The sequence below is a fragment of the Pinus tabuliformis genome, chromosome 8 (genome assembly GCF_031772625.1).
Source record: "Pinus tabuliformis cultivar Carrire ecotype Pingquan chromosome 8, CPIR1, whole genome shotgun sequence".
Lineage (NCBI taxonomy): Eukaryota > Viridiplantae > Streptophyta > Pinopsida > Pinales > Pinaceae > Pinus > Pinus tabuliformis.
The window spans coordinates 842,897,950-842,921,696 of NC_142294.1; positions in this window are offsets into that span (position 1 = coordinate 842,897,950).

Consider the following 23,747-nt stretch of genomic DNA (forward strand, 5'->3'; position numbering starts at 1 on the left):
ATCTAGGTTAGGGAAGTTTTCTTGGTTTGTCACGATTGTTACTAGACCCACACATTGGACTAGAGGGATCGCTTCTATCTATAGAAGGGATTGTCTGGTTAACAACAGCCATATACTCTATTATATTATTTAGTATCGAACTTCTCCATTTGGTGCACAAAGATTGTTTATAGTTTATGTTTCTAATCGCTCCTGAAAGTTTAATCCTCATTTGGAATATTTAAATGTATATGCTACATTGTGTTGGTAATTCAGTTTATTTTGTTTCATGGTGTCCTAGTTTTTGTTTTTCTTTTATGCAACACCAAATATTTTGTTCATTATTCTCATGGAATCCAAGTTTTCTAACAAACATGGTCTCATTTATTTTTTATAATAGCGGTACATTTGCAATAATTTTGGAATTCTTATCGGACCTGTTTTATAGGACCTGTCCTTTCCTTTCTAGATTAATTAACAAGGTTTAGGATTATTTCGATCTAGTTGACCATTGTCTATTCTGGCCTGGAGCTAACCTATACCAATATTATTATACATCTAATACATAGTATTAGAAATCTATTCTTCAATTGGATGAACATTGGATAAATGAACACATGAAAAAAGAAAGGCATCCATTCTAAGTAGTGTTCCACTTATCTGTTTTTCAAGCAATCGAGTCTGCCACAAAATTACAAGGCACAAAATGCTCCACCAAACTGGTGAGAATCCATATGCTCTATTGAAACTCACTCGAGCCAACTTCATATCTAGAACAATTTCCATGACATGAGCATACTAGTTCCAACCCTAAACCACTCTGACCCAATAGATCTAGTCTAGTGTTCTAACTAAGCACATAGGCTTCAACTATAATTCCACTGGCCAATCAGCTCAATAATTCCTTACTTGGTAGCGTCCTGCATCCTTCAACAACATCTTGTCTAAGGGTATCCAGCTCAAATCTATCTCCTTCTCTCTTGGGCCCCCTTCCAACCAGGATCCAAGATAACAAGGTTGCCTCGGGTTTTTATTCCCTCTACCTTCTTGGCTTCCTTTTCCTAAATTGAGATAGTTTATCTCTAGGAAGAGGAGTTTAGGCAGGAAACTGCCTCTTCCCGTAACATTTTTTTATCTGTTCTTGAATATGAAAACTCTCTTTTATCATTACTTTCTCCGTAATTTTATGGCTCACTATTTACTTTCTTTTATTAATGAAATTAGAAACATTCATGTTCATAAATTATTCATATCAGATCTTTAACATGGTCCATAGTCTCCCAAGTAACTTAATAAAGTAACTGACATATTTACACATTTACTGAGGGGTATTATAGTGATTCTGAATGGTGTTGGTTTCCTACAATAACCAATTGAAATTATTCTAGATTGAGAAGAAGGCAAATTGGTAATTAGACGATGGAGAAAGAGTAATTGGCCCAAAAAGTGATGGAGCACATGGAAGAAATTGAAAACCTGCTAAGAATTATTTTGTATCATCCATTAGATTGTGTATAAGACAAAAAATATTCTCAAAGTATTAAATATTAGCCATCCATAATTTCACATATTTAAAAAAAAAATACTCCCAAACTATTCCATGGGCTAACAATAGAGCACAATATATTTGCTAATCCGAACATGGAGAAATTCTCATTGCATATTGCTTAAAATTTTCAAACCCAATATAAAATATAAGTGAGGATCTATATGAATGCGTTATCATGAGAGACTGAAAAAATGACTTATCATTTAACTGGTTATTATTTTAATTTTTAAAGTTTTATTTTCATTTAATTTCAATCCAAGTTGTCTTTAGTGAGACTTTTTGGAAGCTTTTCTAGTGGGTTTTTCAGTCTAACTTCTTTAAAATCTAGCAAGGATTTATTGACATCACAAGATTTATGGGTAACCCCTACACAATCGAAATGCCCTAGGGGTTTTCCAGGGGGTTGAATCCATATATACAGTTAAAAAACCAATTTAAATAACACAAATAAAGATTTCACTTCAATTTTTTCCGTTGGATTCCGAGAATGAAAAGTCCAAAAAGTTGCACTAAAGACGACTCCATTTCAATATCAAATATAAATAATATTAGTTTTCATATTAAAGATATGTTTGAGATGTTATTACTTAAAGTAAAGTAAAACATGATAAAAAAAATATTTTAAAATATATAAATCAATTTTTAAAGTAGTTCAAATTTGTATTTCTAAAAGAAAATTAAAAAAATAAATGATTTTATCATATGATAATAATTGTATTGAGGAGGAAGGTCGGCGGAGGCGGCTGGTTGGTAAAGTCAGACTCGTCATGACGGTGAGGTCCTGTGCTCAAACCCGAGCGAGGGCGTTGACTAGTCGCGGGAAAAAGCTTAACCTGGGCCAAGCCCGTCCACCTTTTAAGGTCGGCGGAGGTGGCTGGTTGGTAAATTCGGACTCGTCATGACGGTGAGGTCCTGTGCTCAAACCCGAGCGAGGGCGTTGACTAGTCGCGGGAAAAAGCTTAACCTGGGCCAAGCCCGTCCACCTTTTAGCCCCACGGGGGTAGGCGAGTTGGTAATCACATCGCGGGAAGTCGTTAGAAAGGCGACTCCGCTCTGAAGGTCACGAGTTCAAATCCCCCGGACTTACCTTGGTGACGCGTTATAGTGGGCCGGCGCGAAGCCCAGAGGTTATAGTGGTGGCGGCCAGAATCGACCCCGTGTCACGCGAGTTGCGAGGCTGTCCCAGTTGTCGATTCCTCTGATACAAAAAAAAAACAAAAAGAAAAAAAAAATTGTATTGAGGAGGAATTTTATAGTAAAGTATAAGGGAGATGTTTAACACTCTTTGTGATATGTGTAACATTTTTTCTGTTCAATTTAAAGTTGACGAATATATGTTAAATTAAAATATCTATTAAATAACAAAAATTTATGTATGTATTCGATAGTTTGAAGTATATTTAAATGATATAGATATATATATTGGATCTACAAACTATTAAGAGACATCAAATGTCTCAAATGCAAACCTCCTTTTCTATGTAAAACTCGAAGAAATATTTACACTTTTAGAGATTTGATTCCTCCCCACATGGTAGATTTGTAATTAAAATGTGTATATATTGATAATAATAATAAAAATTTACTTTTAACAAAATATTGATATCATAACATTTAAAAATATAAAAATAAAAAATAAAGTTTAATTTTTTAATTAAAGAATTAATACATCGCACTCGATTACACTCAAAATAAAAATTATGTATTGGTACTAGATATGGAATTAGATTTATTTTATTTATTTCAACTTTAAAATCATAACTAATGAGGATGATAATTAAAGCCCAGTAAGATAGATATGGTTTATTGCACCTTAAAACCTTAAGAATAGTAAGAGGTCGCTGAATTTTTTTAGCATTTTATTTCTATCCTTAAAAAATATTAAGAAAAGTGTTCCAAGATCAACATCATTTTGTTAACTTAAAAGGCAAAGAAAGTTACTAGGGTAATAGTATGGAGATGGGTTATAATATTTGGAAAAATGAGGGCGCATTTTGGTGAAAAAAGGATGCTCGATCGAGCAATTTTTAAGAACCCATTCGAGTTGTTGAGGCACTTAAAAATAGCTTGATCGAGCATTTAAAAACCCTTGATCGAATTGTTTTCTAACCCGGGTTAAAGGCTCGATTGAGAATTTAAAAAACCCTCGATCGAGTCATTTTCTAACCTGAGTTAAAGGCTCGATCGAGCGTTATTTCTTATTAAAAAACCTCAACCGCAACCTGCACAAATTATTTTGCTCACACTGTGAGAGCAAAAGGAGTTCTACAAAATATTTTTAAGCTCGACCAAGATGGAGAAACTAAATATAGCTACCCATCAACCCCACCAAAGACCCAAAGGCTCAAGACGAGGTAGGTTTCCTATCATTTTTGTCTCCTTTATTTAATTTTTTCTACAAAATAAAATAAATTAATTTGAAAAAAAAACTAACATACAAAAACTACAAAAACAATCACGAAAACCACAAAAAACCACCAAGAAAACCACAAAAAAACAACCTAGAAAACCACCAAGAAAACCATTGAAGACCAAAAACAAATTAGAAAACCACCAAGAAAATCCTTGAAAAACACCAAAAAATACTATAATTTAGGTTTTAATTATTTTATTTTAATTTCATTGTATACGTTATATGCAATGTTAGCATGTTTATTATAAATATTTTCTATGGTAAAAACTTTATTTTTTTAATTATTTCACATTTTAAAGTTTTTTTGGGGGGAATTTAGTGAAACAAATTTTCAACAAAATTTGATTTTTTGTTATTAAAAATAAATTTAAAATTTTGAACAAATTTGACAGAAATATTCCCAAAAAACAATTAAATTATAACCAATAAATAAATAAATTAGGAGCTTTAAATTAACATAATGAATATGGTTGCTCATTGTAAACCTCTATTAAATCAAATAAGAAATTTTATTTTAAATTTAAATAAATTTATATTTTAAATATTTTTATAATAAATATAGTAATTTGTTTTATAAAATTAATTGTATTTAAATAAAATATTAACCAAATTAAAATCTTAAAAGATTTTTTTTCATTTAATTAAATTTTACTAACACACACACACACATGTATGTACAACTTGAGTGGGCCTAATGGTTCAGAGCATGTGTTTCCTCCTAAGAGGTCACAGGTTCAAAACCAAAGGGGGTAGAGTATGCATGCCTTCGTAGACTTAGCATTCAAATCGCTATGCGTAGGTGGGTCCTTAGTCCCACAAACAAGGGGGTCTCATACACCAATTTGGTGTTTGGCTTGGCTGTGACCTTAAAATTGGATTATATATATATATATATATATATATATATATATGACATAACATAGCATAGAATGTAACATAATTATATATAACATAGTTATAACTATAACATATTTCTCTCTCTCTCTCTCTCACACGCACACACACGCACACACACACACAAATATATATATATATATATATATATATATATATATATATAACATAGTTTTATAACTATTTAACATAATGTGTTCTTCACAATAATATAAGGTGGGTAATGCTCAACAACTTTTTAAGACTCGTATTGATCTATAAACTAACTGTAATTTTCCTTAAAATTTTCATTACTAATATTTGTAGAATTATTTAATATAATGATATGACAACTATATATCTCTTAGTTCCCACCCTTATTAAATTTATTAGTTAAGTAATGATTTTGTAACTTACACTTTCTATATTTTTATTTAACTATATAACGCAACATAGCATAACTATAACACACACACGTATATAAGTTTAAGTTTCAACAATGCATTATTGATACATACAATAAATTCATGATGAAAAATGCATTTAAAGTGAATATATAAGCATTTTGACTCTTTTTTATTTTGTACCATATTGTTCATTATGCAGTGTGGTGTACGAGAAACATTGTCTTCATGTGTTTGCACCTAGTACATGTCACGTGTCAAAATCAAACATTATAAGAACTTATCTTATGGCGTATTTGGTTGGCATGAAATTGTATTAGTTTTGCAAATAGGTTTATTTCAATTTTAACATATATTTACATATTTTTGCTCCATGAATAAAATGCATTATTTATAAATGGGAAAAAGTTCAATTTAGATTTTCAATCACATTTTTCGATTGTGTTTACATAATACTTTGGTTGATAATTTATCAAAAAAGACACTATATTTATTTTAGGACTTTAGCGTAGATTATTCTACTTGAGTTTATAAATGTTTTTCTTGTCAACATTTATTTCTTAGATTAGTTTAGATTTATTATATCTAATTTGCAGAGTTATCTCCCATACACCCCCCAATCGCAACCCGTCAAAGTATTGGGGGGTTTGTTATACATTTTCGGGCTAGATCACGTAGCCATACTAGAGTGTATGTTCCACTCATAGATCGTCCCTCTAACACAAGTCGAAGTGGGAGAGGCAGTGTTTTCGTCTCTATTGATTACCCTACTATGGATAGTGGACCTTCTTCACCTATTGCAGGTATACATCTTGCATTTTAAATCCTCTTAAAATTTATGTGTTTATGTCTTGAAATTGTCTTTAATTTTTAAATTATTGTCAATTGATGTGTTTTAATTTAATGTATATGTTATTATGCTTCTAGTTTGTTATATATATTAAATTATGTTTATAATTTGCATACCCTTAGTAGGGTGAAGACGAGGACCAAAGTGAAGTTTCGATCCATCCGTGGAACAACATTATAGCAAGTATCACAGTTGAGGATGTTAGAGCCCAGCAGACATGGTTTACATGAGAGTTGTATAAAATCTACCAGTTCCCCAAATAGACATAGTTTGTCTTTGATGCTGGTTAGCATCAATAGATTGATCAAGACATACCAAAGGGTAGGCCCACAAAGCCACCTCATATATTCCATACATAGAATTAGGAGGCTAGAGGATAAAGGCCCATGTACTTGGAAGGTGGTGAAAGACGCCACCAAGAACATTGATATTCTTGTGGGGTTATTAGAAATCCCTCCGAATGTCATGCTAGACATGTTGGTATGATTCTGCTAAAATATTTTAACAATGATGATGCAACCCCTTTTGTTTATGATTGATTCATTGGAGCTTGAGGCCAGTTCCCCCATCATGACTAGGTCCCCATTTACTTTTAAAAGCATATATATGCATAGTTTTTGCTACATATGAGGTTAGATTACACCAGCATCATATCTAAGTTTTATGGACCTGGCTTAGGACGTAGTTATGAACATGTTGGGCTTGTAGGGACCCTGCACATGTAGCAACTGTAGAAAATCTGTGTAGGTTAACCCGATAATGCAATATAAATCAAAGCAGAATACTATAACCTACTTCTACTATCAATTTGCAGAAGCTTAAATATCAAGCTGAACAATATAACCAGAAGAAGAAGAATCAATGGAACAATACACATGAAAATAATTTGGGGAAAGCCTAAGCTAAAAATCCCACTATTTGTATTATCATACAAAGTGGTAATACATAAGAATTATACAAAGCCTTAGCTCTCACAGCTAGCCAGATCTCAATACAATCCTCACAGATGCTCACAGGCAATCCTGGCTTCTCACAAGCCTTCCTCTCTACCCTCCAAGCTCCTATTTCCTTGTGTTGTTTCTCCTGGGTGATCCTCCTATTACCAAGTGGAAAATTGATCTCACACCCTGTCAAAATGTTATGAAACCAGCTGTTACATAGTAATTTGTCACTGTCCCTGTTACCCCTTCTCCCGCACATTGGAGGACTTATTCTGGGACCTGTGAGAAGTGACATAACCTGAAAACACTTTCATTGTATCCCCTTGAGTATGTACTTCATATGCCCTGAAGACACCTTCTACAAAATACCCATAAAAATAGCCCTTTTTCCATTGGCGCAGTTCCACTGTGTATCACTCGCGCCAATGGGGGAGATCCTCCAAAGAGGGCGTGCCAGCTGGCGCTCTGCCTCAGAGTCGCACTCGCGCCAGCCCAGTTGGGTAACATTTTTAACAAACCAACTTACGAAGGTTCTTCCTAACCCACTCATGAACTGAATCTATATTGAGTTGGGTCAGTTTGGCTTCAAATCTCCTTAGGAGGGAAGTAGTTCTCCACCTCTCATGGAAGCTTCTTAGTGATAAAGCCAATCCCATGAATCTTGTGGATGGCCCTAACTCCTTCTCCTCTATCTATAAAAGCTTGTCCTTTTGCCTTTGACAAGTTAGTCTCCAAGTTCCAAATTCTAAGTCTCAAAGTCTGAGAATTGCTAAGCTTATGCTACAAGAAGTCTTCTTCATTCCCATGAGGCTAAATCTTAAGTGAGGAGATTCTTGTCCAAGTGACCAAGGAGAGAGAGGCTTATTCCCCATTCCCAACAAGCTTTGCAAGGCATGTGCTACTGATCACCCACCCAAAGGAGGATTTGACGTCAGAACTATGGTTGTATTCTTTTTTGTTTATCAATAATAGACGACTATCATTATGGTTCCACTCTTGTTATTATTTGTGATGATGATGAGTTATATCCTTTCTAACTGATATATAGTTGCATCTATTGGATTTTATGCTTGTGTTTGTGTCGTTCTTTGCATGTGCAGGTGTCCGTTCACGAGGATCGTGGGGATTGTGACCAGCTAGAGCAAAGGAACGGGAGCGACTACTCTTCTACAAATATTAGCGTTGGAATCTAGGTAGGCCCTCATCATCGGTCTTTGATTTGAAATTAGGAACCTGCGTGTTAGCGTTGTTTGATTGTTGCTAGACCCCATTTGGGTTAGTAGGGATCGCCTCTGTCCGCAGAGGGGATTTACCTCCACAACACCAGCTCACAAAAAGATAGAAAAGATAGTTGAATGCTTTAGAATTCAACCTCTTCGAGGGGGCAACCTCCTTTACATTACACAAATGAACAATTCTTGGATGATTCAAATGAAAAAACCTCCTTTCTATATATAGGAGTCTAAGGAGTCACAATATAACCCAGCCAACCTAACAATAATAATATAAAGCCACAATAATAGCAATAGAGGGGTTCTATGGGGCACAGTCATAACAATATGGGGACAATAGGGGCACAAAAATATTAATAAGGGATACAACTACAATAGTAATGGGGTAATCACTAGTATTATAGGGACCTAACATGCCCCTCTCCTTCAAAAAATTGTTGTCCTCAACGCTTGAGTAGTTTTGGATGCTTCTGTACAAAATTATCATCCTCCCATGTGGAATCTTCAGCGGATAAGTTCTTCCACTTGATGAGATACTCTGAAATTGATTGATTTTGTAGCTGTCGAGTTCTTGTTTCTGTGACTGCTTCCTGTTCCAATATAATTTTTCCTTCGTCGTCAAGTTCTAGCAATATTGTTTGAACTGGGAGCTTGTCGCCTATAACCTTCTTTAAACATGAAACATGGAAACCTGGGTGCACTTGAGAAGCTACAGGAAGCTCCAATTTGTATGCCATAGTACCAATCTTTTGCAACACCTTGTACGGACCATAATACTTTGGTGATAATTTATTATCCTTCTTAGCTTGCTTGAGGGACATTTGTTTATATGGTTGTAGCCGTAGGAATACCCAATCACCTACATCAAAACTTCTTTCGCTGCAATGTTGATCTGCCTGTTGTTTCATTCTATTCTGTTCCAACACGAGGTTATCCTTTAAGAGTTGGAGAACTTGTTGTTGATGTTCGATGTGATGTTCCACTGCTTGAACCTTAGAATTTTCTCTTAAATATGATGTGATGGATGGTGGTTGATATCCATAAAGTGCCATAAATGGGGTCATTTTTGTTGTTGTATGGAAGGAAGTGTTGTATGACCATTCAACCAGAGGCAACCATTTGACCCATTGTGTCTGTTTATTAGATACAAAGCAACGAAGATATCATTCCAAATATTTGTTTACTATCTCAATTTGCCCATCAAATTGAGGATGATAAGATGAGCTATGAGCTAACTGAGTACCAAGACAAGAAAATAATTCTGTCCAAAAATTTCCAGTGAAAATGGGATCTTTGTCACTTACAATAATCTTTGTATTTCCATGTAGATTTTGAATTGTTTCCATAAATGCAGTAGAAATTGTACTGGCTTTAAATGGATGTGATAATGCACAAAAATGTGCATACTTGGTAAGTCTATCAACTACCACCATGATGACACTATTTCCCTCAGATTTGGGTAAACCTGTGATAAAATCCATTGAAACCTCCTCCCAATGTTGGCTTGGAATGGATAAAGGTTGTAATAGACCCGGGGTCTTAATTGTTTCAACTTTATTTTGTTGGCAAACCAAACATTCCGCCACAAACTTTTGAATATCTGATTTAAGGCCATCCCAAAAAAATTCCTTATTAACCCTGTGGTAAGTTTTTAAAAATCCTGAGTGCCCTCCTAAGGGAGAAATGTGCAATTCCATAAGAATCTTTTGTTTGAGTTGGGAATTCTTACAGAGGTATAAGCGATCTTTGTACCATAAAAAATCATTTTTCCAGCTAAATGTATCAAATGTACTGGAATCTTGTTGTAACTTTCGAATAAGTGCCCACACTTCTTCATCATTCTTCCATTCCTCCCTTGCTTTGTTTATCCAATCTGGCTGGATAATAGAAATGGCACACAACAATGCTTCCATATCCTCATCCTTTCTTGAGAGTGCATCTGCCACCACATTTTTCTTCCATTTTTTGTAGATGATTTCAAAGTCATAACCCAACATCTTTGTGACCCACTTTTGTTGCTCTTCAGAGGATAATCTTTGTTCTAAAAAGTATTTAAGGCTATCATGATCTGTTTTTACCTTGAAGTGTCTTCCCATTAGGTAGGGTCGCCATTTCTTAAGTGCATGTACTATTGCCAACATTTCCTTCTCATAAATAGCTTTGTGTAAAAACTTTCCCTTGATTGGACGACTTTCAAAAGCAATGGGTCTTTCATCTTGCATTAAAACATCACCAATTCCATTTCCTGAACCATCACATTCCACAATAAAGGTTTTTGTGAAGTCCGGTGTAGCTAAGACCAGTGCTTGGCGCATTGCCTCTTTAAGATGTTCGAAGGCCTTTGTTGCTTCTGGAGTCCATGAAAATGCATCTTTCTTCAATAATGTTGTTAGAGGTGCTGCTATCTCCCATAATTCTTAAAAAACTTGCGATAATACCCTGTCAACCTGAGAAATCCTCGTAGATGCTTTATGGATGTGGGGATTTTCCATTCCTTAATGGCTTTAATTTTGCTATGGTCTACCTTAACTCCTTCATGAGATACAATATGACCCAGATATTCCACCTCTTGTACTGTAAAGAAACATTTGGATCTTTTTGCATATAATTGTTTCTCCTCCAATAGTTGTAGCACCCTGTCAACATGTTCAACATGATCCTTCCAAGACTTGTTGTAGATTAGTATATCATCAAAAAATACTAACACAAATTTTCTAAGGGTTTAAAAATGGAATTCATCAAACCTTGAAATGTAGAAGGTGCATTGGTAAGGCCAAAAGCCATGACCAAAAATTCATAATGACCCTCATGAGTTCTAAATGTTTTTTTCGGAATGTCTTCAATCTTCATTCTGATTTTATGATATCCTAAACGAAGATCCAACTTGGTGAAGTAAATTGATCCATGCGATTCATCCAGTAATTCATCAATGACAGGAATGGGAAATTTATCTTTAATAGTGAGCTTGTTGAGCTCCCTATAATCCGGACACATTCACCATGATCCATCCTTCTTGTGCACCAATACTACTGGAGCAGAGAAAGAACTTTGACTATGTTGAATTATACCAACCTCTTACATTTCTGCAACCATACGTTCAATTTCACTCTTTTGGGCATAGGGATATCTGTACGGCCTGATGTTTGGAGGAACACTTCCTAGAATCAGATGAACAACATGATCATGATCACAAATAGTTGGGAGACCTTTTGGAGTCTCAAATACCTTGGAACGTTGTCCAAGAATTTTTGGAGATCTGGAGAAATAGATGATTCCGATGTGGAAACATCTAGCGAACATAATTGTGCAATTACACCTCTTTGTTCCTTTTTTAGAAGCTTTGTCGTATCGCTAGAGCTGATTATCTTTCCAGGTTTCACTGCAATAACCCTTAATTCAACTTCCTTTCCTTCCGCATAAAATTTCATGAAAAGTTCTTGAAAATTAAAAGTTATTGTACCCAAGGGTTGTAGCCATTGGACTCCTAGTACAACATCAACACCTCCCATTGGAATGGAAAGCATTGGGCTATTCAATACATATTATCCCATGGATAGCTTGATACTGTGGCACTTTCTAGAGCAATTTATCGTTCCTCCATTTGCAATCATCACTTGACACTCTGGTGCTTGATATAGGAAGAAATTCAATTCTTTTGCTGACCCACGTGGATGTTGGTGGCCACCCACCTATCCCACTTCGACCCCTACAACTGTCTCTTTCAGATTTTCAGTTTCCTAAATTGTAGCACAGTTTACTATTTTTAGCAGTTTTTCGGGTCCTGAACTTCCGGAGTCGTTTTGAGGCCCTAAACGATGTTTTTTGGGAAATCTAGGGGCAACATGGGTCCATGGACTGATGTTTCCCTTCCCAAAGTGGTAGTGCTCGGATAGATCTTTCCAACGAGCTATTGTACGCGTCAACGGAGATCGTATGCCAAAGTTACGACCCCGAGAAATTGATGTACCAATTTACCCAAACGGGGCCCACAATTTGGTGTTTCATCTTCTAGGGTTAGGTTTTGGGATGTTAAGGGTTTTCCATTGTTTCTCAACAATAAATAGGCCTTTGAGCCTCATTGTAACACAGTTCAGAGGCATGTAGCCGCCACATCTCTTCTCAGGGATAAGCTATCATCACCCAAGCTAGTTTATTTCCATTACTGTTTGTAAGCATATTTCAGTATTTTACATTTAAAAAATGAAGTATTGTTTCCGCTGCATATCTGTGGTTATGGTTATCTCTGTAATTTGTTGCGTTCCTATTTAAATCCGAATCAATGGTATCAGAGTGGTATGCTTTTTCTCTGTTTTTCTTTGCATGTCCCCGACGAGGGCGGGATATAAGGAGTTAGAGCTTGAACTGGTTGAACCTTTGCAAGACCAGCCTTGCAAATCCCGACGACCTCCCATGGCAGATGAGAAAAAAGACGAGGGGGCAGGAGATCCTATCAAAATCTTGCTCGAAGAAGCGCTCGAGCGGCAAAGGAACGCGATGATGGATAAAATTGCGCAGATCCTTCAGTGGCTACCCAGAGGCGACGCATCGGCTTCCAACAGCTACTCTGGAAACGCCACACCGTTTAAGGTACAAGTCAATTTCGAAATCCCCATCTTTGAGGGTCAAATAGACGGAGATGTCGTAGATAAATGGTTAAATCTGCTAGATTGGTATTTTTCTGTTCATGAATTTTCAAGTTGGAAAAAGATTGTTTTCGCTCTTCTCAAAGCAACCCCCCACGTCAAGGACTAGTGGGAAACCTACTGTGAGCAGTAGGATGAAAGTAAAGGCTCACTATTTTCAGCTGCACCCACTTGGATTGACTTCCGAGATGCCATCAAGGAGCAGTACTACCCTATCAAAATCTATGAGGACAAATACATCAAATGGACCACACTGCGGCAGGGACGAGACCAAGATGTGGCGGAGTTCACAAGTACTTTTCATACCCTTCGCAAATAGTTGGGTATCAAGGACTCTGAGCTTCGTTTGGTACTCAAATACTGTGGCTACCTACACAGATACATCCAGGAAGAGATGGAGTTCTTGAAAATCTCCTCACTCAGCACAGCATACTGATATGTTGTCAAAATCAAGCAAAAGTTCAAACAGAAGAAGCAAAACTTTGGATCTGCAAATTCGAAGCCCAAGGGACAAAGCCAAGGCGGGGTGACCCAAGACAACCCGTCGAAGCCGCAAGAAAAGAAAAACACCACGAAGCCTAAGAAAGACACAAGAAAGTGGTGTTAGTTCCATAAGAGTCCCACTCATAACACAAGTGAGTGTCGGACCAAGCAGTCGCTGGTGGCCAAGTTGAAGGCTTCTGAATCAGATTCATGTTCCGACCCTAAGCCAGAACCCAACAAGGGGAATGGCAAAGGGAAGCAGATCATTGATGCGGATCCTAGCGCCACTGTTGCCACCACCAAGATCCAAAAAAATGAGCCCGAAAATCCAGAGGAAGGGGAGCGTCTTTTCCACTCACAGATGTGGGTGACGGGTTCGCCGCTGCAATTCATTGTCAACAGTGGCAGCCAAAAGAACGTTGTTTCAACAAAGGTCATGAAGTGGTTGGGCCTGCTGACCACACCACACCTGCAGCCATACAGTATCGGATGGCTTCATGAAGGACGAGATCTCAAAGTTCGCCAACAGTGTCGCCTTCCCTACAGCATCAAGCCCTTCACAGACGAGGTATTGTGTGATGTTACACCTCTAGATGTTTGTGATGTACTATTATGCCAGCCATACTTGTCGAGGCAACATGCTGTGTATGAGTCAAGGACTCGCACTGTCATTATTTCTTTGGGTGATTCATTATACAGGATACCGGATGTAGCCTCACCTACTGCCACCTCGTTGATCACTGCCAAGAAAGGCAGCAAGCTCATCTCACAGACTAGGAAATTTATTTTCTGTCTGGTTCACTCCCAAAGTAAGGGGAAGATTGTCACCACATCCATGACTCTCGCGAAGGGTTCCTCCACGCAATAGTAGCAGCAAAGGAATATGGTCATGAAAAAACATGAGAACAACTTCTCCTCACCCACAAGGGTACGACACAAGTTTCAATTGGGCGACAAAGTTTGGTTACATCTGTAGAGAGAACGCCTTACCAGAACCCATCAAAAGCTCAGACCACTCCAACATGGTCCTTAGAGCAGTACCAAAGTTGTAGGGAAAAATGCTTTGGATCACATCATTCCTCCATTCCTTCAACTAAACCAAGTGTTCAATGTGGACCGTCATCGACCATGCTTACAACCATTACTGGACACATCAGAGATTGCAGGACAAGTTTAGCAAATGGAGGAACTCAACGCAATGGGGACCATTGCTTCCTTAGGTGGGAGGAATGATCCAGGTGGATGTTGGTGGCCACCCACATATCCCACTTGGACCCCCACAACTGTCTCTTTCAGTTTTTCAGTTTCCTAAATTGTATCACAGTTTACTATTTTTAACAGTTTTTTAGGTCTTGAACTTTCGGAGCCGTTTTGAGGCCCTAAACGACATTTTTTAGGAAATTTGGAGGCAACATGGGGCCATGGATTGATGTTTCCCTTCCCAAAGTGGTAGTGCTCAGATAGATCTTTCTAACGAGCTATTGTACGCGTCAAATAGAGATCATATGCCAAAGTTATGACCCCGGGAAATTGATGTACCAATTTACCCAAACGGGGCCCACAATTTGGCATTTCATCTTCTAGGGTTAGGTTTTGGGATGTTAAGGGTTTTCCATTGTTTCTCAACAATAAATAGGCCTTTGAGCCTCATTGTAACACAATTCAGAGGCATGTAGCCGCCACATCTCTTCTCAAGGATAAGCTACCATCGCCCTAGCTGGTTTATTTCCATTACTGTTTGTAAGCATATCTTAGTATTTTACATTAATGAAATGAAGTATTGTTTCCGCTGCATATCTGTGGTTATGGTTATCTCTGTAATTTGTTGCGTTCCTGTTTAAATCCGAATTAGTGGTATCAGAGCGGTCTGCTTTTCCTCTGTTTTTCTTTGCATGTCCCCAACGAGGTCGGGATATAAGGAGTTAGAGCTTGAACTGGTCGACCCTTTGCAAGACCAGTCTCGCAAATCCTGACGGCCTCCCATGGCGAATGAGAAGAAAGACAAGGGGCCAGGAGATCCTATCAAAATCTTGCTAGAAGAAGCACTCGAGTGGCGAAGGAACGCGATGATGGATAACTTTGCGCAAATCCTTCAGCAGCTACCCAGAGGCGACGCATCGGCTTCCAACAGCTACTCTGGAAACGCCACACCGTTTAAGGTACAAGTTAATTTTTAAATCCCCATCTTCGAGGGTCAAATAGACGCAGATGTCGTAGATAAATGGTTAAATCTGCTAGATGGGTATTTTTCTTTTCATGAATTTTCAAGTCAGGAAAAGATTGTTTTCGCTCTTCTCAAAGTTGCCCCCCACGTCAAGGACTAGTGGGAAACCTACTGTGAGCAGAAGGATGAAAGTACAGGCTCACTATTTTCAGCCGCACCCACCTGGAATGACTTCTGGGATGCCATCAAAGAGCAGTACTACCCCGTCAAAAGCTATGAGGACAAATACATCAAATGGACCAAACTGCGGCAGGGACGAGACCAAGATGTGCCGGAGTTCACAAGTATTTTTCATACCCTTCACACACAGTTGGGTATCAAGGACTCTGAGCTGCATTTGGTACTCAAATACCGCGGCTACCTACATAGATACATCTAGGAAGAGATGGAGTTCTTGAACATCTCCTCACTCAACATAGCATACCGATACGGTGTCAAAATCGAGCAAAAGTTCAAACAAAAGAAGCGAGACTTTGGATCTGCAAATCTGAATCCCAAGGGACAAATCCAAGGCTGGGTGACCCAAGACAACCCGTCGAAGCCGCAAGAAAAAAACAACACCACGAAGCCAAAGAAGGACACAGGAAAGTGGTGTTAGTTCCACAAGAGTCCCACTCATAACACAAGTGAGTGTCGAACCAAGCAGTCGCTGGTGGCTGAGTTGAAGGCTTCCGAATCAAGTGCATGTTCCGACCCTGAGCCAGAACCCGACAAGGGGAATGGAAAAGGGAAGCAGATCATTGATGCGAATCCTAGCGCCACTATTGCCACCACCAAGATCCAGAAAAATGAGGCTGAAAATCCAGAGGAAGGGGAGCGTCTTTTCCACTCACAGATGTGGGTGAAGGGTTCGCCGCTACAATTCATTGTCGACAGTGCTAGACAAAAGAACCTCGTTTCAGCAGAGGTCGTGAAGCGGTTGCGCCTACTGACTACACCACACCCATAGCCGTATAGTATCAAGTGGCTTCATGAAGGACGAGATCTCAAAGTTCGCCAATAGTGTTGCCTTCCCTACAGCATCAAGCCTTTCACAGACGAGGTATTGTGTGATGTTACACCTCTGGATGTTTGTGATGTACTATTAGGCCAGCCATACTTGTGGAGGCGACATGCTGTGTATGATTCAAGGACTCACGCTGTCATTATTTCTTTTGGTGATTCATTATATAGGATACTAGATGTAGCCCCACCTACTGCCACCTCTTTGATCACTACCAAGAAAGGCAGCAAGCTCATCTCATAGACTAGGAAATTTATTTTCTGTCTGGTTCACTCCCAAAGTAAGGGGAAGATCGTCACCACATCCATGACTCCCGCGAAGGGTTCCGCCACGCAGCAATAGCAACACAGGAATACGGTCATGGAAAAAACAGGAACAACTTCTCCTCACCCACAAGGGTACCACACAATTTTTAGTTGGGTGACAAAGTTTGGTTACATCTGTAGAGAGAATGCCTTACCAGAACCCATCAAAAGCTTAGACCACTCTGACATCGTCCTTACAGCAGTACCAAGGCTATAGGGAACAATGCTTTGGAGCACATCATTCCTCCATTCCTTCGCCTGCACCAAGTGTTCAATGTGGACTGTCGTTGATCATGCTTCCCACCATTACTGGACACATCAAAGATTGCAGGACAAGTTCAGCAGATGGAGGAACTCAACACAATGGGGACCATTGCTTCCTAAGGGGGGAAGAATGATCCAGGTGGATGTTGGTGGCCACCCACCTATCCCACTTAGACCCCAACAACTGTCTCTTTCAGTTTTTCAGTTTCCTAAATTGTAGCACAGTTTACTATTTTTAGCAGTTTTTCGGGTCCTAAACTTCCGAAGCCTTTTTGAGGCCCTAAACGATGTTTTTTGGGAAATCTAGGGGCAACATGGATCAATGGACCGATGTTGCCCTTCCCAAAGTGGTACTGCTTGGATAAATCTTTCCAACAAGCTATTGTACGCGTCAAATGGAGATCGTATGCCAAAGTTATGACCCTTGGAAATTGATGTACCAATTTACCCAAAAGGGGCCCACAATTTGGCATTTAATATTCTAGGGTTAGGTTTTGGGATGTTAAGGGTTTTCCATTGTTTCTCAACAATAAATAGGCCTTTGAGCCTCATTGTAACACAGTTCAGACGCATGTAGCCGCCACATCTCTTCTCAGGGATAAGCTACCATCGCCCTAGCTGGTTTATTTCCATTACTGTTTGTAAGCATATTTCAGTATTTTACATTAACAAAATGAAGTATTATTGCTGCTGCATATCTATGGTTATGGTTATCTTTGTAATTTGTTGCGTTCTTGTTTAAATCCGGATCAGTTGTATCAGAGCGGTCTGCTTTTTCTCTACTTTTCTTTGCATTCCCCCAACGAGGTCGGGATATAAGGAGTTAGAGATTGAACTGGTCGAACCTTTACAAGACCAACCTCGCAAATCCCGACGGCCTCCCATGGCAGATGAGAAAAAATATGAGGGGGCAAGAGATCCTATTAAAATCTTGCTCGAAGAAGCGCTCGAGCGGCAAAGGAACGCGATGATGGATAACTTTGCGCAGATCCTTCAGTGGCTACCTAGAGGCGACGCATCGGCTTCCAATAGCTACTCTGGAAACACCACACCATTTAAGGTAAAAGTTAATTTTGAAATCCCCATCTTCGAGGGTCAAATAGATGTAGATGCCATAGATAAATGGTTAAATATGCTAGATGGGTATTTTTCTGTTCATGAATTTTCAAGTCGGGAAAAGATTGTTTTCGCTCTTCTCAAAGCAGCCCCCCACGTCAAGGACTGGTGGGAAACCTACTGTGAGTAGAAGGATGAAATTACAGGCTCACTATTTTCAGCCGCACCCACTTGGAATGACTTCCGGGATGCCATCAAGGAGCAGTACTACCCTGTCAAAAGCTATGAGGACAAATACATCAAATGGACCACACTGCGGCAGGGACGAGACCAAGATGTGACGGAGTTCACAAGTATTTTTCATACCCTTCGCACACAGTTGGGTATCAAGGACTCTGAGCTGCATTTGGTATTCAAATACCGTAGCTGCCTATACAGATACATCTAGGAAGAGATGGAGTTCTTGAACATCTCCTCACTCAGCACAGCATACCGATACACTGTCAAAATCGAGCAAAAGTTCAAACAGAAGAAGCAAGACTTTGGATCTGCAAATTCGAAGCCCAAAGGACAAAGCCAAGGCGGGGTGACCCAAGACAACCCGTTGAAGCCGCAAGAAAAGAACAACACCACGAAGCCGAAGAAGGACACAGGAAAGTGGTGTTAGTTCCACAAGAGTCCCACTCATAACACAAGTGAGTGTCGGACCAAGCAATCGCTAATGGCTGAGTTGAAGGCTTCTGAATCAGATGCATGTTGTGACCCTGACCGTGAACCCGAAAAGGGGAATGGAAAAGGGAAGCAGATCATTGATGCTGATCGTAGCGCCATTGTTGCCACCGCTAAGATCCAGAAAAATGAGCCCGAAAAACCAAAGGAAGGGGAACGTCTTTTCCACTCACAGTTGTGGGTGAAGTGTTCGCCGCTGCAATTCATTGTCAACAGTGGTAGCCAAAAGAATCTCGTTTCAGCAGAGGTTGTGTAGCGATTGGTCCTACCAACTACACCACACCCACAGCGGTACAGTATCGGGTGGCTTCATGAAGGACGAGATCTCAAAGTTCGCCAACAGTGTCGCCTTCCCTACAGCATCAAGCCCTTCATAGACGAGGTATTGTGTGATGTTACACCTCTAGATGTTTGTGATGTACTATTAAGCAAACCATACTTGTGGAGGCGACATGCTGTGTATGAGTCAAGGACTCGCGTTGTCATTATTTCTTTGGGTGATTCATTATACAGGATACCGGATGTAGCCCCACCTACTGCCACCTCTTTGATCACTACCAAGAAAGGCAGCAAGCTCGTCTCATAGACTAGGAAATTTATTTTCTGTCTGGTTCACTCCCAAAGTAAGGGGAAGATCGTCACCACATCCATGACTCCTGTGAAGGGTTCCTCCACAAGCAACAGAAGCAAAGGTATATGGTCATGAAAAAACATAGGAACAACTTCTCCTCACCCACAGGGGTACCACACAAGTTTTAATTGGGCGACAAAGTTTGGTTACATCTGTAGAGAGAATGCCTTACCAGAACCCATCAGAAGCTTAGACCAGTCCAACAAGGTCCTTACAGGAGTACCAAGGCTGTAGGGAACAATGCTTTGGAGCACATTATTCCTCCATTCCTTCGCCTACACCAAGTGTTCAATGTGGACCGTCATCGACCATGCTTCCCACCATTACTGGACACATCAGAGATTGCAGAACAAGTTCAGCAGATGGAGGAACTCAATGCAATGGGTACCATTGCTTCCTAAGGGGGGAGGAATGATCCAGGTGGATTTTGGTGGCCACCCACCTATCCCACTTGGACCCCCACAACTGTCTCTTTCAGTATTTCAGTTTCCTCAAATGTAGCACAGTTTACTATTTTTAGCAGTTTTTCGGGTCCTGAACTTCCAGAGCCGTTTCGAGGCCCTAAACAACGTTTTTTGGGAAATATGGGGGCAACATGGATCCGTGGACCGATGTTGCCCTTGCCAAAGTGGTAGTGCTCAGATAGATCTCTCTAACGAGCTATTGCACGCGTCAAATGGAGATCGTATGCCAAAGTTATGACCTCAGAAAATTGATGTAGCAAATTACCCAAACGGGGCCCACAATTTGACGTTTCATCTTCTAGGGTTAGGTTTTGGGATGTTAAGGGTTTTCCATTGTTTCTCAATAATAAATAGGCATTTGAGCCTCATTGTAACACAGTTTAGAGGCATGTAGCCACCACATCTCTTCTCAGGGATAAGCTACCATCGCCCAAGCTAGTTTATTTCCATTACTGTTTGTAAGCGTATTTCAGTATTTTACATTAACGAAATGAAGTATTATTTCCATTGCATATTTGTGGTTATGGTTATTTCTGTAATTTGTTGCGTTCCTATTTAAATCCGGATCAGTGGTATCAGAGCGGTCTGCTTTTTCTCTGTTTTTCTTTGCATGTCCCCAACGAGATTGGGATATAAGGAGTTAGAGCTTGAACTAGTCGAACCTTTGCAAGACCAGCCTTGCAAATCCCGACGGCCTCCCATGGTGGATGAAAAGAAAGACAAGGGGGTAGGAGATCCTATCAAAATCTTGCTCGAAGAAGTGCTCAAGCAGAAAAGGAACGCGATGATGGATAACTTTGCGCAGATCCTTTAGCGGCTACCTAGAGGCAACGCATCGGCGTCCAACAGCTACTCTGGAAACGCCACACCGTTTAATGTACAAGTTAATTTTGAAATCCCCATCTTCGAGGGTCAAATAGACACAGATGTCGTAGATAAATGGTTAAATCTGCTAGATGGTTATTTTTCTGTTCATGAATTTTCAAGTCAGGAAAAGATTGTTTTCACTCTTCTCAAAGCAGCCCCCCACGTCAAGGACTAGTGGGAAACCTACTGTGAGCAGAAGGATGAAAGTACAAGCTCACTATTTTCAGCCGCACCCACTTGGAATGACTTCCGAGATGCCATCAAGGAGCAGTACTACCCTGTCAAAAGCTATGAGGACAAATACATCAAATGGACCACACTGCGACAGGGACGAGACTAAGATGTGCCGGAGTTCACAAGTATTTTTCATACCCTTCACACACAGTTGGGTATCAAGGACTCTGAGCTACATTTGGTACTCAAATACTGAGGCTGCCTACACAGATACATCCAGGAAGAGATGGATTTCTTGAACATCTCCTCACTCACCACAACATACCAATACACTGTCAAAATCGAGCAAAAGTTCAAACAGAAGAAGCGAGACTTTGGACCTGCAAATCTGAAGCCCAAAGGACAAAGCCAAGGCGGGGTGACCCAAGACAACCCGTCGAAGCCACAATAAAAGAACAACACCATGATGCCGAGGAAGGACACAGGAAAGTGGTGGTAGTTCCACAAGAGTCCCACTCATAACACAAGTGAGTGTCGGACCAAGCAGTCGATGGTGGCCGAGTTGAAGGCTTCCAAATCAGATGCATGTTCCGACCCTGAGCCAGAACCCGACAAGGGGAATGGCAAAGGGAAGCAGATCATTGGTGCAGATCCTAGTGCCACTGTTTCCACCGCCAAGATCCAGAAAAATGAGCCTGAAAATCCAAAGGAAGGGGAGCGTCTTTTCCACTCACAGATGTGGGTGAAGGGTTCGTTGCTACAATTCATTGTCGATAGTGGTAGCCAAAAGAACTCATTTCAACAGAGGTTGTGAAGCGGTTGGGCCTACCGACTACACCACACCCGTAGCCGTACAGTATCAGGTGGCTTCATGAAGGACGAGATCTCAAAGTTTTCCAATAGTTCCGCCTTCCCTATAGCATTAAGCCCTTCACAGACGAGGTATTGTGTGATGTTACACCTCTGGATGTTTGTGATGTACTATTAGGCCAGCTATACTTGTGGAGGCGACATGTTTTGTATGAGTCAAAGACTCGCGCTGTCATTATTTCTTTGGGTGATTCATTATACAGGATACCGGATGTAGCCCCACCTACTGCCACCTCTTTGATCACTGCCAAGAAAGGCAGCAAGCTCATCTCACAGACTAGGAAATTTATTTTTTGTCTGGTTCACTCCCAAAGTAAGGGGAAGATCGTCACCACATCCATGACTCCCGCGAAGGGTTCCTCCACGCAACAGCAGCGCAAAGGAATATGGTCATGACAAAACACAGGAACAACTTCTCCTCACCCACAGGGGTACCACACAAGTTTCAGTTGGGCGACAAAGTTTGGTTACATCTGCAGGGAGAACGCCTTACTAGAACCCATCAGAAGCTCAGAGCACTCCAACATGGTCCTTACAGCAGTACAAAGGTTGTAGGGAACAATGCTTTGGAGCACATCATTCCTCAATTCCTTCGCCTGAACCAAGTGTTCAATGTGGACCGTCGTCGACCATGCTTCCCACTATTACTGGACACGTCAGACATTGCAGGACAAGTTCAGCAAATGGAGGAACTCAACGCAATGGGGACCATTGCTTCCTAAGGGGGGAGGAATGATCCAGGTGGATGTTGGTGGCCACCCACCTATCCCACTTGGACACCCATAACTGTCTCTTTCAGTTTTTCAATTTCCTAAATTGCAGCACAGTTTACTATTTTTAGCAGTTTTTCGTGTCCTAAACTTCTGGAGCCGTTTTGAGGCCCTAAACGATGTTTTTTGGGAAATATGGGGGCAACATGGGTCCATGGACCGATGTTTCCCTTCCCAAAGTGGTAGTGTTCAGATAAATCTTTCTAACGAGCTATTGTGCGCGTCAAACGGAGATCGTATGCCAAAGTTATGACCCCGAGAAATTGATGTACCAATTTACCCAAACGGGGCCCACAATTTGGCGTTTCATCTTCTAGGGTTAGGTTTTGGGATGTTAAGGGTTTTCCATTGTTTCTCAAAAATAAATAGGCCTTTGAGCCTCATTGTAACACAGTTCAGAGGCATGTAGCTGCCATATCTCTTCTCGGGGATAAGCTACAATCGCCCTAGCTAGTTTATTTCCATTACTATTTGTAAGAATATTTCAGTATTTTACATTAACAAAATGAAGTATTATTTCTGCTGCATATCTGTGGTTATGGTTATCTCTGTAATTTGTTGCGTTCCTGTCTAAATCTAGATCAGTGGTATCAGAGCGGTCTGTTTTTCTCTGTTTTTCTTTGCATGTCCCCAACGAGGTCGAGATATAAGGAGTTAGAGCTTGAACTGGTCGAACCTTTGCAAGACCAGCCTCGCAAATCCCGACGGCCTCCCATGGCGGATGAGAAGAAAGACGAGGGGGCAGGAGATCCTATCAAAATCTTGCTCGAAGAAGCGCTCGAGCAGCAAAGGAACGCGATGATGGATAAGTTTGCGTAGATCCTTCAGCAGCTACCCAGAGGCGACACATGGCTTCCAACAGCTACTCTGGAAATGCCACACCTTTAAGGTACAAGTTAATTTTGAAATCCCCATCTTCGAGGGTTAAATAGACGCAGATGTCGTAGATAAATGGTTAAATCTGCTAGATGGGTATTTTTCTGTTCATGAATTTTCAAGTCGGGAAAAGATTGTTTTCGCTCT